The 15,843-nt window shown below is 37.0% G+C and overlaps 1 protein-coding gene across 1 annotated transcript in view; it reads left to right on the plus strand.

The window, feature by feature from the left end:
• diaph3 (diaphanous-related formin 3) overlaps positions 1 to 15,843 on the plus strand; it is a 414,251-nt gene that overhangs the window by 79,482 nt on the left and 318,926 nt on the right. The gene's annotated exons all lie outside the window — the stretch shown is intronic.

A 15,843-nucleotide genomic window follows, 5' to 3' on the forward strand; every position in this document is an offset into this window, starting at 1 on the left:
CAAATATATCTCTACAGCTCATATGACAACATTGTCTTGTTCTGTTGAGAAATTGACCTTACAAGCACCTTGAGTGCCTTGCTGTGTGACGCTCATTTTGTCCAGTGTCCTTTTCATCTGAAACATTTTCCTAATTTTCAATCTGAAATATCCAATAGATTAGTGGGTTAGAGAAGCCAGTGTGTACGTGCAGATAAAGTTATTACAGCCAGTTAAAGTTAATTTGACAGACTGCATTGAGCAGTGTGTCCAATTTCGAAGTCTATGGACGCCAAAATAAACCTCATTTCAGATGATGAAGACGAGAGCGGGAACGGATAGGACAAACGCGCTCAAGAAGGACTGTCTGTGTTAAACTGTTTTCATCAGCACTGCATTCTTTATTGGCATAATTCATGAAATGTCATGATTTCTATTAGCACCCCGAATGTCGTTCTGGCACATGCAGCTGTTCATTATGGTTGTGTACGTCGAAGGCAGAATGATCCACAATCGGAGAGCAATGGCTGACCTTGCATGCTAGTGTGTGGCCTGAACATTACTCACACCTGCCGTCTTATCATTTGTTCCTGTGCAAGGTTAAAAACTTCTCCAAACAATTCAATCTTTTTAAATTCTTTTTTTTTGCCATTGTCTGGCTACAGTATGATACAAAGCTTTTTTTATTTCCTTTGGCTGGAATGATGAAAGCCCACTGTGTACGGACTATATGGGCGTTTGTTTCCTTGGGTTTTATTCTCACAACAAAGACTTATTTTTCAATCAATATGAAGTGGTTTGTCGCTAAAATTTCTTTAAACAAACAAACAGTGCTAGTTTAGAGTTTGACTAAATGCTAATTACTTTACGAAATGCAAAGATGTAGAGTTCTGCTCATTAAGAGTAGATTAGCCTGTTTCTAAGGTCGAGAGGACCTTGATGGGCTATTTCACAGTGGGAAGAAAAAGTGGAGAGTAATCATTTAAATAGAAAACATGACTGATCCGTGTAGCCTCATTACAGTGATCTTTTATCTTCAATGCTTTCCAATGAGAATTGAGAGGGAGAGAAAAGGCCACTGGTATTCCCTAACGTAAATGAGCATATGGTATTTTATCATAACTAGGATTCCCGCAGGTCCCTCTTAGCAGTTCCCTGTTGGAACGTCTGAAAGTTGATATTCACATGCAGTCAAGGCTGATATTGGCCCACACTGGGAGTGATTCTACTTTTTTGTGTTAAGCCCGGGATACACTGCATGAAAGATTGCCATCGTAAAACAATCGTTGCGATTTCTGTGATCGTGGCTCTTAATTGGAGGTTCAAAGAGATATTTTCCTAGTCTTGCGACAAAAGATAGCCTACAACAGGGCTAGCCAACTGACGGCCTTGGGCCAAGTGCGGCCCTTCATTCATCTTTATCCGGCCCGCCGGTCTGCTTTGTCTGATTTAAAATCAGTGTTGTTACTTTTACCTTTACACTGTACATGACAAATGGAGGCCGAAAAGACGGAAAGAGAGTCGTAAAGGGGCTGCGTGGGGTGCCAACCATCTGTGTGTGCGTAATTGTCCAATCCAATTTGAGCTTTGGATGCATTAAAGATAAACTTGTGTGACTACACCACATGTGACACGCCAACCGGAAGTGATGTATTTCAGTGTGTTCAAATCAAACCATGTGTGCAAGTTGAAAATGATTAATCCTTTTTTGTTTTGCTTGATCAGTAACACTTGAATACTTTAATAACGATTGATTACAGGTAAGTCAATTATAAAGTATAAGTAAAAAAATATATAAAAGGTAAAAAATAGATGTATGACCCGCATCATATTTACAATTTCAAAATCTGGCCCCCAAAGAAGAGTACCGTATTTTGCGGACTATAAGTCGCTCCGGAGTATAAGTAGACAGTTATGTTTTCTCTTGGTTTATGTAAGTCAGTATAAATTAATTTTGACACATAGTTTGCATCTGACTGTAAGTCGCAGGACCAGCAAAACTATGAAAACAAGTGCGACTTATAGTCCGGAAAATATGGTAGTTGAAGTCCCCTGGCCTACAAAATTTGGTAATTTGTTTACCAGTAGTGCATGGTGATGACGTTGTGCTAACGTGTGTTGTAGCCGTCACAACCTACGATTCAGTAGGTGTCATCATTGTACAGGTACATGGGCCGTTTCTCAATATGCTTTCTTCAGCGATCTTGCGTTCTCGTGTCCTCGCTCTACGTCATCATTAACAGTCGAAGTTCATTCCAATTCGCAAAGAACGCAAGTTCAGAGGACGCATGAAAATACCCGGAAGTGTTCTTGATATCGAGGATGCATCGAGTGCAGACTTGAACAGAACACTGTAAAAAAATTCCGTAGAAATTGCAGCTGGGTTGCCGGTAATTTACCGTAGATTTAAATGTATGTTTGTTATTGGCAACATTTTGTTCAAAGTTAAATGAACATTAAACATTTACAAGTCTTTGTCTTTACAGAGTAAAACTAAAAAAAACAGCATCAAGCAAAACATTCTGGGAAACAAAATCTGAAGGAAAAAACAGAAAAAGGTTGATGATGATTTCTGGTTCCCAGAATGCTTTGCATGAGGCTGTTATTGTATAGTTTTATTCTGTAAAGATAAAGACTTGTTAATATTTAAAATTTATTTAACTTTGAACAAACTCTTGCCAGTAAATAACATAAATTTAAATCTACGGTAAATTACCGGCAACCCAGCTGCAATAACATTGCAATTTCTACGGAATTTTTTTACAGTGAAGTCATTGCGGCAAAACAATGGTCAGGTGACCAACAGGAAGATCGCACACATTTCAATTCTGTTCAAGTGCATTCTGTGTTCTCGCGACCTTCTGAGTTCGTTCTTCCGAGGTCGCCCGGCAAGTTTGATCTCCACGAGGACGCAAGTCCGTTCTTTGCGTTCTTGGAATTGAGAAACAGCCATGCTTGTCGTTCCCAAGTTTAAGTGCTCCATGTTGCACAGTGTGGTAATGATCTTCTAGGATGGCAAAAATCGTGCCGTTTATCCCCTGCTTTGGCTTTTCTTTTTCTTCTTCTATAGTGGCTAATTAAGTGGTTCAACATTAGATAAGGGTTGGAATTCTTTCCCATTTTAAATTTTGGGCAGTAAATAATGATGGTCTTAATTCCAGTACCCATCCATGGAAATATACAGTATGTATTGCTATAGCCACAAATTCTATTTTGGTGCATCCCTTGCAGTAAATGATTGATTATTTGTGTGGTAAACCTAGTGGCATCTTTTTAAAGACCTAAAGACATTAAAGCATTTCACTTTAAGCTTCCACTACCTCCCTTAAATTACAAACATTAAAATCTGAGACATGAAAATGCCTTTTTATCTCATCAGCGCCAAATTGCATTTAACTTGCGCTCACAAAGATTGTACCTGCCAATGTTTGTTTTATTAGCTGATGCATGAGGTCCTTCATGTCAAGGTAGCAGGATATTGTACTCGTGGGAATTCACACAATTTTCTGCTGCCTCAGTAACATTTAAAAAAAACCTCACACAATTGGGTTGTTTTTAATTAGTTTTATCATTGTTTGCACAGCTGATATACCTGAGATTTTGTTTAGTGATTGATTAAAGACATCAATCATTGTGATTTAAAATTAAGGGTAATGGCACTTTGATGAATGTTCTTCATGTATTACATTACACTGTAGTTCACGATAGTTTAGTTCACATTTCAGTTCACATACACATTTTGTTGTCACTATGTTTATATGGTGACAGTTCTGCAGTGGCAGATGTTTGATGTCTGTGTGTAGTTGGTAATGAGCTTGATAAACAGTGTTTTGTGTATGTGGCAGACCTCTTGCTTGGCTGGTGTTTGATTTCCACTGTCATTTTCTTACCCTGTTCTCAATACCATGGATGAGAAGAACGAGAGATCATGGTGCGTGTGCATAGGGCATGCACACCAGGGATATGTAGGGGGCGTAATTTATGCACACACTTTCTTTTCTGCTCAGGCGAGACATCTGATTGGACGAGTGAGCGATGTTTCCATTACCGCGTTTCCCATTGTGACTGACATTGATTTTTACCCCTCCTATTTCCCTCCTACTTAGTATCAGTTCACAAGTTCATCCTCGCATCACATGAAATGCTAAATGCTTTTGAGAAGACACCTTTTCTGATTTCGTAAGCCTCATCACACTCCACCGACTGTGAAGTGTGTTAAATATCGAGTGGGATGACCGAAACAAGGACATAGCGAAGGATGATGATCTTTTCCACTGCTACTTTTTACAGTATGATAAGTGCATCGCCTTGCTTTCTGTTGTTATATTTAGAAAAATATCTAAAAAAGATCTGACTTTAGGGATATTTTTCATATTATATTAAGTATGAAAATGTTTACATTTCTTTTGACTTTTCAACCATTGTGAAGGAATGAATCATAAATTCTGCACAATGTATTGTGGGATTGCCGTAACTGTTTAGGGTCTGGGAACCATGGCTGCATGAATGAGCAAGGGCCACCCAAGAGTCCATATGGGTGATTCTCGCAAATTAGACTTATGAGGTGTCATGAAACATTTTATTAAAAATAGTAAATGCAAAGTAAGAGTATTAAAATAAGAAGCATACAGTTACAAACATCTCTTCATTATCTTTTTTGCACTTGATTTCAAATGACATCATACAAACTCATTTTGTTGTTTTTTTCCACATTTAAGGGGAAAATTTTCATGACCGCAACGTGTCCATGACTGGATTTGGGCTCTTTGACATGGAAATATTTATAATTAAAAAATCTAAAAAATAAAAAGCTTCAGTGCATGTTATACTATAAACATTTACAGTAAAGAAACATGTGGTATTTGGTGGTCATTGGTAAATGTAGAGACAATAATAAGGAATATAAATGTGTCCAAGACCAATTTTCTCATCCTCCGCAACAATTTTCAATCATTGTTTAAGCCCTCAAGGAACTAACATTTTCAAAAAAATGGTTGGAAGGGACATAATTGACTGTGACACTCAAGATGGCTACCAGTTAAGCAGATTTTTTTTTCTCCAGATAAAAGTTGAAATTTTGTTTGTCATAATAACTAGACAACTTTTTAGTTCTCATTACCGAAACATGAGTTTGTAAATGCATATATTTAATGTAATATCATGTTGCGGTAATGATAATTTTTGATAAGGATAATCTAAAAAAGTAAATTATTCTACAGGAAATATTTTTAAATCCTCAAAAAATAATGGTTATAGTCAGTTCAGACCTTAATCTTATATGTGCAAAAAAAATTGCTTCAAGAGCTTTTAAAAAATTCTTATGCTGGACACCTTCTTAATCTGGATTTCGTGAGAATCACACATTGAGCTGCATCATGTTTAGGGGTGTGGAGATGTCTTTACAATTATACACCCGTATGGAACCTTCATTTAGTGTGCAGACATGTACAAATATTTATTTTAGGTTCAAGCAAAACTCTTGAACGTCTTTTAATACTTTATTCCAGGGGTGCTCCTGGAGGGCCGGTGTTTCTGCAGAGTTTTGCTCCAAACGTAATCAAACACTCCTGATCCAGCTAAACTTTCAGGCAGGTGTGTTGAGGGAAGTTTCAGCTAAACTTTGCAGGGCACCGGCCCTCCACAACCGAGTTTGGACCTTCGTGCCTTTTGCTGTGAACCTTGCATACTTCAATCAGACGGATTTGTGTTGTTTCCAGGCGGACAGTTAAAGAAAGCAACACACGTGTCCTGGAATTTTTGTATAATTCAACCAATCAGTTGAAGACTTCGAAGCTGCTAAAGTGTTTACATTAGTATGCCGTATGCATCAGACGTTCAGCCAATGGTCCGTGGGCTTGACGTAAAAGGATGAGGCTACTGTTTAGGTTGCATGCAGTTCACAGTTACATTTTCAGTATTGGTTGAATCTGCCTTTGAGTCAGAAGTATGCCTATGGTTGCTTGAAATGTTGCATATGTAAGCAGCTTTCTAATTTAACTTAGAAACTAATTTAACTTAGAAACATAGCTAGTGATGTCGCATAAAAATCACCGCAGTGACCTCAGTGAAACGATTAGCATCTTCTGTATCTCTCTCTCTCTCTCTCTCTCTCTCTCTGTCTCTCTCTCTCTCTCTCTCACCACTCTTGCTCGTTTTCTCCCATCCTTTTTATCCCGGTGTCGAAACTCTGGACAGATGTGCTCTTGTCCCGACATGTGTGGGGAGATGAAATATAAAGCATGTAATTTCCCTTGGGTCCAATAAAATGGGCTGCCAGTTCTCTCTGGAAACCTAGGATGAAAAAAATGAAATACTCCAAGTTATTTCAGAGCGAGACATGTTTCTTTTGTACTGGTCCACTCTCCATTCCCTCTTTCCATCTACCATGTTTTCTGAAAGGCATGTTAGTTTTCTCTCTGAACAAGTGAAAATGTGCAAAACGCTTTAATATGAGGGGAACGGGGTTATGGACACACATTAGAAGAGTGACCATGAGAACAAAATTGCCAGGAGCAGAATTAGACTAAAAAATAGCTCGTTGTCCACCAATATATTTAAATATTCACAAAGGCTTTGTAAATGTGAACCTTTCACAATTATTTTTTTCAATTTAAGAGAGAGAATATACATACCCAGAAATACGAAAAGTACAAAAGCGGTCTCTAGGGTGGTTCCCTTTTATAAAGTACACCTTATGAGTGCATATTAGTACCTCAAAGGTACATATTGGTACAAAGTACATCTGTACCTAATTGATAAATATTAAGACCTTTTAAAAGGGGTGCACCCCATTGAGAGCGTTTGTACCATTTTTTTTTTCAGAGAGAAAAAATTAAGAGTAATGTTAAAGGGGACATTTTACAAGACTTTTTTAAGATGTCAAATAAATCTTTGGTGTCCCCAGAGTACGTATTTGCGGCATCCAATAGAGGATGCTATCCTACATAGAGGCTATGTAGTGGGTTTGTGACTCGTTCACTGTCGGTCATCCTGACTTCAGAGAAGCGCTGACGATTTATCTTGCTTTTAGTTTTTATTTAAGCACATAAAACATTATTAGACCGGCATTAATACTGTCAACAGAAAGTTTGTTCCCGCTACTCAACCTCTCCAACCAATGCACAATCAACCCGACAAAAGAGATAATAAAGCAAACAGAAGTGATCACCTGTGCCCACGTAACTGTGCATAACCAATAAGAAACAACAAAGAATTAACGCACTTACAGTACTTATGTGAAGCTCAAAATACCATATAGATTATTTAAAGGTGTAGCGGAAATTTTTTGTCGAATTTTAGAAAAGAACGGCCTTCTCCACTTTTTAAAAAATGCAATTGCGCAACACCCCTGATTGACAACTAGGAGGACCAATAGTCTTGATGATCCACCCGGAAAGAGAAAATCCTCTGCAATACCTTTAAAATAACATGTTAAAATTACCACTTTGCAGGGGTTTGTCATTTTAACTGCAAATGAGTTGATCTCTGCACTAAATGGCAGTGCCGTGGTTGGATAGTGCAGATTAAGGGGTGGTATTATCCCCTTCTGACATCACAAGGGGAGCCAAATTTTATTTTTTTACATGCTTGAAGAGAATGGTTTACCATCTTTTTCACATTGGAGCTCAGAGTATTTATATATTTTTGGTTGAAGACTTCAAAGTAAATAATGAATGCTCTTTCAAAGGAGTTTTTAAAAAATGAACATTTTTAATTCTGTCTAAATGCGTCTAGCTTTGCTTGAAATACTGCAGGTGCAGATTCCATGCAGGCCTGCTGATGAGTGAAACCAGCTGATTTAGCCTGTTGCTTATTCGAAAGCTGGATTTACTGGGCCCTTTAAACCAATTAGGACTCATCAAAAAGTACATCCACACTCTTTGGTGCTGCTAACATTTTTGCTTGATTTCCTTTCTCTTCCTCATTTTCCTTTTCCCCTGTGTATTTTAGTTCTTGTCAGTTTAGCCCCTGGTATTTGTTTGGAAAGAAAGCTAGTGAAAGATAATGTTAATCTAAATATTATGAATAGACTATGCAATTTATAGTTTAAATACTGATTGATTGCCAACATTCTAGTTTAAAATGAATAGGATTTAAGTACTGAATGATGGCCATTAGCTACATTGGGTGTGGAACAAATCAGATCTGCTTGCTACATATATGACTGAACGCAGCTCAGCTCAGAGCCCTTTAGAGCGCCCTCACATTATACAATCACTCACACTGAGAAATTATTATTTGCATACAGCTTTAAAGGACTTTTCTGACATATAGACTGTTTTGAGTTACCATTCATTCTCTGCACGTTTGCCTTTCTCTCTTTTCAAAACTGGTTTGATTACAAAACGGCAGAGACGAAAACCAAATTTGGTTTAATACGCCGTGGCCTTATTACACAGGCCTTTGTGCTGTCAGTAACAATTTGTCTAATAGCCCGTTATTGAGCCCTAGTTGCTTCTGTGCAGAATGTCTTTTTTTATTCGTCCTCCAGTGCCTCCAGTCCCCGTGTATTTCTGGAGAATGAACTGGTTTGAGCACTTGGTTCTGTCTCCAGTAAGCATGTTTAGCTGTGCTGGTGAAGCTGAAGGCAGTGCGTGTTGCATCAGTGAGTCTGTGCTCTGACTCTCTCCACAAATCACACTGTGCCTATGGTTTCCACCAGGGACAGACTGCCCATGGTCTCTCCTCCAGCCCTGGCCCAGTGTTTTGCTGGTCATGGCCCATCAAGCTCTCTTTCAGAATGGAGAGAGAGACCGCATCATTATCCTTTTAAATCATCACTGGGGCCACTAGTTTGTTGTGTTGTTTGATTCATTGATATAGCTGGTGCTTTCAGATTTTATTTTTTTCTTTGAGCATCTCAACTATACTTATACAGGAACAAGGAATTTGTGAGGTTTTGAGGTAAACCATGGAGTCGTAGAAGTGAGGGACCAGTTTAAAAACATACCGGTCTGCTATTGGCTAATAGCACTGTTCACACCTCATATTTAAATGTTACTATTTTGTAGATTTGAGTAAAAAATGATTGATTCAATTTACTCAATTTTTTTTAAGGTAAGTGGTTGCAATCAATTTATTTAAGCTACATTTAAACAAAAGTTTTTTGTTTTGTTTTGCTTTTCTCATTTTTTTGTTTGAATGTAGCTTAAATAAATTGATTGCAACCACTTACCCTTAAAGGGGACATTCCACAAGACGTTTTTAAGATATTAAATAAATCTTTGATGTCCCCAGAGTACATATGTGAAGTTTTAGCTCAAAATACCATATAGGTAATTTATTGTGGCATGTTAAAATAGGCACTTTATGGGTCTGAGCAAAAATGCACCGTTTTTGTGTGTATCCCTTTAAATCCAAACGAGCTGCTCAGGTGGGCAGAGTCTCAAGCGCTCGCGCTGTAGACATGACAGAGCATCGAGGAAGATTCTCTCACGAAAGAAGTAGTGAGCGATGTTAAACATTATATATTTGAACAAGTTTAAAAAGTTAGTCGTCTGTTTTATGCATACTAAATACATGTTTATCAGCAGATGGGGAACATTGTGGCATAAAAATAAAGACTTTTAGCTCTCATGCTGCTGCAAGTGTATTAAACAGGCACAATGATTTTCAGCATGTTACAAATAAAATACACGTCCACAAACACTCAGAAGTTTACTTTTTGACCAAACCACACGAGCACATTTAAATGATCTGTAATAAAACAACATGTATAATGCTTAAACTTTAGAGAAACAGATCAAATGACATGTTTAAGTTTATTGTGTACACATATTGAACACATTCGCGTTTCTGTCAGTCTCTCACTCTCTATCTTGTAACTCCTCGTATTCATTTGAAACTATAGAGAAACATTAAACAACAGATATTTACTTATTGTGTATGATAGTGAATACGCGTTGTTCTCTCACTCTGTCTCGTGCAGTGCATTAATCCTCGTGTTCATTCATATAAACTTCACAGAAACATATTAAACAACACTGAAAGCGAACGCGTCGCGTTGCTCTCTCTCTCTCGTTCGTTCGCTCACTCGCTCTCTCTCTTTCACTAAGTTAAGGTTAATCCTTTAGAATGTTAATTCAATCTTTAGAAATATTATTAAAACTACAAGTTATAAGATTGTAGGCTCCTGTTTGTGTTTGAGGGAATACAAACGCGTCATGCTGTCAGTCATTCTTTCTCGGTCACTCGCACTCGAGGTAGCATCATTGTTGGATAGCGCAGTTGAAGGGGCGGTATCATTATAATCAGATCCCTTACCTACGTCATGCGGGGAGCGAAATCCGCATGACCTATTTATTCACATGTTTGCAGAGAGAGCCTTACCAAAACAAAGTTACAGGGAACATGGAAAAAGTCTGATTTTCATGGAATGTCCCCTTTAAAAACAGTAAATAAATTGAATGAATCATCATGTTGCTATTTGCTAATTGCTGCAATTTTTTCCTGGACTTTTCCTACACTTGCCATACCCCGTGAACGGAAGTAAAGAGCTATTGTTTCGAGAAGGGAAGAAGATTTGCATTTTTTTTATTAAAGATTATGAGGGCACATCATTTTTTTAAAATAATAAAGCCCACAGATGAGTCAACAGTAAAAATACCACACTTAAAAATATTCATTCAATTTACGAAATTTATTTAAGGTAAATGGTTGCAATCAATTTATTTAAGCTACATTTAAACAAAAGTTTTTTATTTTATTTATTTATTTTTTGTTTAAATGTAGCTTAAATAAGAACCACAAAGCATAAAAAAGGGGGAACATTTATTAATAATTTGTTTATAAATTATCTCTTTTTTTCTCTATTTTTTTTTAATACTCGTTTATATATGTAGCCAAATTTTATTGCATTATATTTGACTTGTGAACTCTGAAGCATACTTTCCACCTTTTTTTCTCTTCTTTTTATTTATTTTATTTAATTATTGTTTTTATAATTGAATCAGAGAAAAAGAAGTATTTTGATTCAACCACATTTTGATTTTATTTATTTATTGTTAAATATGTTGAAACAATACCAGGTTGTCCCTTGTTTTGTAACTCTGTTTGAAAAAATGCCAATAAAAAGATTTAAGCTAAATGTAGCTTAAATAAATTGATTCCAACCACTTAAGTTCAAAAAATTGAGTACATTTAATGAATTTGGATTTTTTCAGTGCACGATATTAAAAAAATACAGTTTTTAATTTTTTTTACGTTGTGACTTTACGTGAGATGCATTTTGTTCACTGGCTTTTTAAAACATGTTTCTTAAATAAAAAAAGGTGGCAAGGAGTTTTATCAAAGCAGTTCTTTCTTTGTTTTTACTTTGTTTGTGTGTGCTGTTCATTTTTCTTCAGGTTATCAGTTGTTTCTTTCCATTTTCTCGCTCCTCGCGACCCATTTCTGCTTGTGAATGCAGATCCCACACCTCCTCCTCCTAGGGGTCAGCCAATCTCTCACTCCTGATTTGGGCTAGCAGCTTTTGTTTTGACTTGTGTGCAGTTTTTTTGCATCTATTATCAGGTTTTGCTTTTCTCTCTCTGTCTCACCCCTGCTCTCACACTTTCTCTTGTTGCGCGAGTTGCCCAAAGTAATTCCCACTTCTCTAAAAAGAAGACTCGCACCCTCAACCCTCATCTGCCCTCCTCTGAAAACCAAACCCATCCGCACAAACTGCGTACAACCCCTGCCCTCTTCCTTTCTCCTGGTAAGCTGAGGCGTTATTGTAGGGCACATAATTGCATTAAACGAAGGTGATAAATGGTGCTGACAAACAGGTGGAAATTGGTTTTAGATATTGTATTAAAACTGACCTTCAGGTTTAAGGCTTTAGATTTGTTATTTTGTCAAACACACAATGCCGAGTGACTCCGTAAGCCAAGTGGAGACGTTCTCCGATCCTTGGCTTCTTGACACGGACAGCGTACGACCAATAATAATGCCTCATTTAGACACCGATCTCGCATATCTGCATTTCACAATTTATTTAGCTGCTAATTCTTCCTATTCATTAATAATGACAAGGTTTCATGCCTTCATTCCATCATCTTTGCTAAATCTCTTGGCATATTTCACTGTGTGCCTGATTTGTAAATTTAAATTCTTCGTCTTGCGGTTTGAAGTCTGCATCAAGCAGTGCAAATTACTTTTTCCACATTAATTGTTTCATTCATACAAGTTTGATGTATTTGTTGGTGTGATCAGAAGCAGTATGATTATTAAGCAGAAATGATTAATGATCTTAATTAAACACTGGTTGAGGAAGGGGTGTGTAGACATGAGAAGATGAACGTTATTCAGATAATCCTAGACAAATGAATGTAAAGTAAAGTCAAAATGACGAACACTGGAATCTGGTTACTGTTTAGATGTGAGGAAAATTATGCTGTTTACAAGGGCCCAAGAGAAAACTAGAGACTGTTGGAAAGTGAGTTGGTCTGCACTGCTGAACTGTTTAAAGTTTGCATAAAGTGTGTAGGAGGAAGAGAGGGCAAGGCAGGGCATAAGACAGGTGAAAGCCCTGGCATTTCCTAGCATGCCGTAGCATCACCCAGTGCTTTTATGTGTGCATAAATAAGTATTTATGAACGTGTCTGTATGGCTTGCTCAGTCTCTTTATTGTAGCTTGCTGTGTGTGTGTATTTGTTGCAAACTAATAATGCTGCACCTTTGTTCAGAACTAAATCACCTTTCTTTTACTTAGTAAAAGTTTAGTTTTTATAGCAAACTATTCTGTCAGTCTATCTATCTAGAGCACACAAATGTTGTTTTTTCTGTTTGTTACATATTTAGCTTGAAATGGGTTTGTGCTAATATTTCTGTGTGTTGGTCTGGATGATTCTGGTCCCTGTTTGGATTTTAAGGTGTCCCCTGCAGTCACTTTTACTGCTTTAAAACTCTTTTCTCATCACATAGCTTTTTGCTCTCCTTAGCCTTGAGGCAGGCATGAACTGTCTTTGTGTATAAGGGTACATATATCAACCGCTCATCTATCTCTTTGTCTTTTTAGTGTATAATGCAGAAACGGCACATACTACATAATATATGATATGGGTTATTTTACTGTCATATAAAACCAGTGGTTATCAATATTGTTCTAGGGGACCCACAGCTATGCACATTTTGCATGTCTCCCTTATCTAACACACCTGATTCAGATCATCAGCTCATTAAGGGAGAGATCCATGAACAGAACTGGGTGTGTCAGTTAAGGGAGACATACAAAATATGCAGAGCTGTGGGTCCCCTAGGACAAGATTGAAAACCACTACTATAAACAGATCACTTACAACTACGCGTGGGCAATATAGCCTCAAAATTATATCATGATATTTTAAGAATTTTTGCGGTGATGATATTTATGACGGTATAAAAAATTATGGAAAAGGAAGGGCAATTTCCATCCAATGTGCTGTCATTGATGACAGACTACCTAATTCAAAGTGTAAATCTATTGTCAAAAATAGCATGAAAGTGCAAAAGTAGTGACACAATCACACAGCATGAGTCAAATTTAAACAAAGTACAAACTAGAGATGAAATGGTATGAAAATTTTACATCACTATGAAACTACCACAGATTTTCAGTAATCTTCACAGATCCCAGTAACTTAAGTCATTAGCTAACTATTTAACTCTTTCACCGCCAGCGTTTTTAAAAAAAGTTGCCAGCCAGCGCCAGCGTTTTTCATGATTTTCACCAAAGTTTAATGCCTTTCCAGAAAATGTTCTTCTTTAAATAAATAAACATACAATATACCAAATGAAAGAACAGACCCTCTGCTTTCAAACAAAAAAAAACCGTTTCATCCTACCTTTAGTGGTTCTTTTGCAATCAGCTTTTGAATATGGGTAGGTTTTTGCAAAAACACCATATTTTGAGCAAAAAGCAAAAATAATTCCATTTTTGTGACTGACTTTTCATAGAGATCCCATTCAAAGCGATCTTTAAAACAGACACGGACATGCAGCAGCTTGCCATAGGGCAATACTTCCGGTTTTAAAAAGTTGCGGAATAGCGGTATTGCCGAAAGACGGAAAATCTCGTCATTGGCGGGGAAGCGTTTTCTCTTAATTGACGAGATATCTCGTCAATGGCGGGGAAAGAGTTAAAATTTTGATTTCAAAATAATTGAACATGTACGTGCACTTTTGTTTGCATTAACGTCAAATAAATAACATTAACATTAATCATGGCACATTTGGGTTTGTGAGATAAATGCTCATGTAGTTCAGATAAAAATCAAGTGAATAAATCAGATTTTCATATAAACACATTGGTCATGGTCAATCCCGTTTTTTACAAGCAAATTGGCAGATTCCGATACCGGTGCAGATCTTTTTATTTTAGCAACAAACAAAAAGACATAAAAGAGTACATCAACAAGATGTTTATTAACTTGTTAACAGGCTTAACTAACCTTAAAGGAACAGTATGTAAGACATTTTTATCAATTAATCATAAAATGGCCCTGATATGTCACAAGACATAAAAAAAATCATTTTCATTTCAAATACTTATATCACTGACAACATTGGTCTGGCCAGGATATTGTCATTTAAAAAAGTGGAGTTGCAGCCATCAACTGATGTTTATGTTGTCATTTTGTGTATTGGCCACCAGTTGTGTGATTGCAGTACCAGTTTTGGCCACAAGTTTTGTGATTGCAATACCAGTTTTGGCCACAATCCTACATACTGTTCCTTTAAAGGTGACATAGAATGATTGAACGGGGTATTTATCTTTGTTCTGTGATGTGACATGTAGACAATTTTTTTTTTTTTTGGGTCTGTAATGCCTTAGAAGCTTCCTAAAAACCTCTCTCAGATAGCTTTATTAGGGTGGGGGATTTTAAACAAGTGGTTTTGCACCTATTTGGCTCCCCCTACTGGCTTAACTTGCAATCTCATTACTGATTGGCTGACTTTGCTGCCACTCAAAAAATGTAGCCAATTATTTTAAAGTGGAGGGGTAGTGAGATGCTTGTGATGTGATAAGCATCAGTTTTTCTGATCGGGCCGTTTTCTGGCTGACATTTCTAAAAGAGGAATTTCTATGAGACTGAGATGTTTAGCATGTCTAGCACTTTTTGTATGTTCGTGAATGCGGGTAGACTACCATTATTCAACAAAGACAAGGTAAAAATGGTTTTTCATTCTCTGTCCCCTTTAAAATATCTGTAGCTATTTGAAATTAGATATCAAAGATGCAACATACTTGTGGCATCAGAGGTTTTGTTTTAAAATGACATTTAATTGTTTTATAATGAATAGGCTATATCATAATTATAATATTTTTTATCATATTCATATTTAAAGAAAAACAGAGCGCTCTGACTTGAGCTTTCAAAAATTAGGCTAAATAAAACACCTGCACAAAACAAAAACACCAGGCGGCTGAATAAAAGCGCAAATTCACTCTCAAAATCAGTAAATGGCACTTTTTCAGTGGTTTCCACGGTTACCCTATAAACCTCACTTTATCAGGCATTATATTGAGATAAGTTGAAAAGAAAATGCCATCAAGACTTTTCTCGAGGCAGTTCCCTTCAGAGGCGCATTCATATAACAGCTTTGTGCCCGAAATACAGGTGGGCCAAAAATCTAACAAAATATTCTTCCGATTGCCGATTTATGGCTGGTCGATCTGACCTAACCGTTTTCATTAAAAGTGTTGAAATTTTTAATCACTGCATTAAAGTTATGTTTTGATCGGCTGTCACAGCAAGGTTAGTTAATTTGTCGGAAGCCCTTCGTTATTTCGATTCCAACAGTTTGGTTCATCTCAACACATCTCATGTTTTATTGACGAGAGGTTGCAATTGAGAGACAGCGTTATTGATCGAGCAAAACTTAAATTACCGCCCCAAGTTTAAC

The sequence above is a fragment of the Paramisgurnus dabryanus genome, chromosome 14 (assembly GCF_030506205.2).
Source record: "Paramisgurnus dabryanus chromosome 14, PD_genome_1.1, whole genome shotgun sequence".
NCBI lineage: Eukaryota > Metazoa > Chordata > Actinopteri > Cypriniformes > Cobitidae > Paramisgurnus > Paramisgurnus dabryanus.